General features: G+C 42.4%; 1 long non-coding RNA gene across 1 annotated transcript; it reads left to right on the top strand.

The window, feature by feature from the left end:
• The first annotated feature begins 1,674 nt into the window (after window positions 1–1,674).
• On the top strand, window positions 1,675–2,801 carry LOC137548306 (uncharacterized). The gene is made up of 3 exons (XR_011026693.1): window positions 1,675–1,782; window positions 2,375–2,512; window positions 2,597–2,801. It is a non-coding gene; the product is annotated as an uncharacterized lncRNA (long non-coding RNA).
• The last annotated feature ends 907 nt before the right edge of the window (window positions 2,802–3,708 follow it).

Here is a 3,708-nt window from a genome sequence, read left to right as displayed (position 1 = left end):
CACACAAAAAAAAAAAACAACACACGACCTAAAACTCAACCTTTCACACACAGCTATGTGTGCATCCAGCCTAAGGACGAGCCTGGCTTTTATCCATTACCTGTCCTGTGTCGCAGTGCCTGCCTGTGCTATGCGCCAGCAGCGCATATGTGGCTAATAGAAGAGAGGCAGAAGACGGACGGACACAGGACAGGTAATGTATAAATGCACATATACATACACTATTTGCCTCAACAGCACTGGTTGTTTCGTGGCTCGTCCCAATATCACTCCATACCGCCCAACTTTGAGATGAAAAAGAGGGACACCTAAGCCATACCCCTGATCACACCTCCATCACACCCCTAGTCACGCATACCATAAAGATTTCATAAGAAAAAATGTTTTATATTTCAAACCACACTAGTCCTTTCTATCCTGGTCCATTTTCCTTTATATTAACATTTTATAATAAGTGAACTATCAATTTAAAGGATGGGAATAACGTTTAGAGTCAAAAAATTTTAGTAGAGAAATATATATATATATATATATATATATATATATATATATATATATATATTTACATAGAAAGAGGGACAGCGGGACAAATGAGGAGGAAAGAGGGACAGAGGGACAGGGCTCCCAAAGATGGACTGTCCTTCCAAAAGAGAGACCCGTTGGGAGTTATGATCACTAAGGCCTGGAACCCACTGAAATCCGCAAACGCAAAACGCAACCGCTAGCGTTTTGCCTGAGCGGTTTGCAAGCGGATTCATGCGAGTTTTCGGTCGCGTTTTGCAACAGTGTATTTTTTTCCTCAGCGGTTGTGTAGCGTTTTGCGTTTCGCGTTTTTATCCTGATTGGTCCTGTGAATTATTTTTAATTTTTGTTACAGTGTGCTGAACCGCAAAACGCTAGCAAAACCGCTCAGTTTAGGTTTTGCTGAGCGTTTCTGCTAGCTTTTCAATACTTTACATTGAAGCGCTAACGCTCCCAAAATGCTGCAGGTCCTGCGTTTGCGTTTCTGGGAAACGCAAACGCTCCTGTGGAAGTTGCCCCATCCATTAACATTAGCCCAGCGTTTTGGCAAACTGCTAGCGTATCGCAGTGCTGCCAAAAGCGCTCCTGTGGGTTCCAGCCCTCACAGTTACCGCTGCACACCTGATCGAGCAAATCAGCCTGACATCTTGCAGCATGTCCAACTGATTAATGCAACCAATTTCCAGCAACCAATTTCAGCCAGAAATTGGTTGTTTCATCAATTGGCCATGTACTTGGCGGCACCAATTTTCATCTGATTCCGATTCTAATAATCAAATCGGATGGTCGATTGTCTGCCAAGTCAGTAAGTCACCCAATGCATGGCCACCTTTACAAAATCAGTCTCCCTACTGGTGTTCTCAGGCTCTGCTGGTTTTTTTTTAAATGGTTTTATATTAAATTCAGGACACCATGCATCAACACGGGGAAGCCAGTTTTCTGACAAATAAGCCTTTCCATAAGCAGGCCATATCAAAGGAACAGCAGCAGCCTTTGGAGCAATTTGCAGGCCATGTCTTCCACCCACGGACAGCTCTACAGACAGCAGCTCCAGTCCGATCTGTGCCTGGGCGTGGGCTGCACCAATCACCGCAGTCAGAACACAGGCAACTAGTTTCCCGACAGACCAATGATGGGATGCCATGACGAAGGCACTGGGCTGGGTTCTTTATATAAATGCTGCGCCGGCGCCTGTCTATTGTTCGTGCTGTAACATCAAACGGTGGCTAGCTGGAGACCGCTGTATATCATCACTGCCAGGTGAGCGCTGGGGCGGGGAGAGCGGCTTCTGCGATCTATTACTGTTATTATGTATATGAGAGAGCGCCTGGTTTTACATGGCTGATCAGCTAACATCATTTGGATGCAATCTGTAAAATCTAATTCAATCTATGCTAATGATGTGTGCTAATAAGAGCGTCTGTGTAGAAAAATTTTATCAAATGTGTGAAATATATTGTATAGTGAATTAGGGTAATGGCGATCAGCATTTTCATTAATTTAATAGATGCTGCTGTGTATTGCGCAGCAGAGTCGTGGGTGGCAGTATTTTGTTTTCTTTTGTAAAAGATCTGCGTTCCTTTTTAATTCAGCCAGTGCAGAAATGATGTACACCGGGTATAATACGTTAAACCCATATTCCCCGCTCACTAATACTAGGGATTTTCATGGGGAGCAGCGAGATGCCCCCCTCCTCCCCATCCTTATCATGCTAGTCAGAGCTTGTCACTTTTGTTTTATTATTAGAACTGAGTCCATGGGTCTTGGCAGCTAATGGGTTATGATGATCAACTTATCTAGCTTGTGATACATCTGCCATATTGCTTAATTTTATTTATTTTATTTTTTTCAGACAGCACATAAAAGATGGGAGACAAGCCAGAGCTGAAAGACAGTGACACTTTTGATGTGAAAGAGATTGACAGTTTTGACAAGAAAAGGCTAAAGAAAACTGCAACCCATGAGAAAAATAAGATTCCTACAAAAGAAGGCATGTGTTTGTTTGTTTTTCTCACTAGGAATGTAACTTGTAATTAGTAAGATATGCTGGTAATTGGTCTGTTCTGCATTGCAGATATTGAGCAAGAGAAACTGGAAGCTTCACAGTGAACTGTGACAGCTGGTTTGAGAAATAAAGTTGGAGCTTGAAATGCACTGTGAAGAGCTGAACAACCAATCTTAGGTTGGGTCATGGAATGCCAAAAATGGAACTGTCTGTTATAACTTGTCTTCCCTCTTATTCAGTATTGTGGAATGGAATAAATCTTTGTGCAATAAAACTTTCATTTTGTGCATTCATTATTATAATTTGAGGATTTACTTTTATTTCCTCTTAAAACTGAACTATTAAAGCATGCCATTACATCGCAAAGCCAGTTCTAAATGTTGTATTAGGCAGGATCCACACTATAAGCGCTTTTGTGAGCGCTTGCGTTTGATTAGCGCTTGTTAAAAATTGCTCCCATTCAATTTCATTAAAATCACAAAAATTGATGCGATAGTGTTTTTGTGTACGCAATTGTGGCGATCTTTGATTTTAATGAAAGTGAATTACGCAAGTGCTCACAAAAGCGCTTATGGTGTGGCTCTGGCCTTACAGATGATGTTCACACTTAAAGCTCTTAGGGCTGGAACCCACAGGAGCGCTTTTGGCAGCGTTTTGGCAGCACTGCGATACGCTAGCAGTTTGCCAAAACGCTGGGCTAATGTTAATGGATGGGGCAACTTCCACAGGAGCGTTTGCGTTTCTCAGAAACGCAAATGCAGGACATGCAGCATTTTGGGAGCGTTAGCGCTTCAATGTAAAGTATTGAAACGCTCAGCAAAACCTAAACTGAGCGGTTTTGCTAGCGTTTTGCGGTTCAGCACACTGTAACAAAATGAAAAATAATTCACAGGACCAATCAGGATAAAAACGCAAAACGCTAGGCACCCGCTGGGGAAAAAAATACAATGTTGCAAAACACGACCAAAAACGCGCATGAATCCGCTTGCAAACCGCTCAGACAAAACGCTAGCGGTTGCGTTTGCGGTTTTCAGTGGGTTCCAGGCCTTAAGGTGGGTACACACAGCAGATAAGTCTTTGGAAAATCGAAGATCAAAGACCAATTTTAACCCCTTTCATGTAGTATGAGAGCCATACTCTACACAATCTATTCTATTGAGCTGAACTCCCCATCAGATAAA

The sequence above is a fragment of the Hyperolius riggenbachi genome, chromosome 1, assembly GCF_040937935.1.
Source record: "Hyperolius riggenbachi isolate aHypRig1 chromosome 1, aHypRig1.pri, whole genome shotgun sequence".
Classification (NCBI taxonomy): domain Eukaryota; kingdom Metazoa; phylum Chordata; class Amphibia; order Anura; family Hyperoliidae; genus Hyperolius; species Hyperolius riggenbachi.
This window is presented reverse-complemented; position numbering and strand designations above follow the sequence as displayed.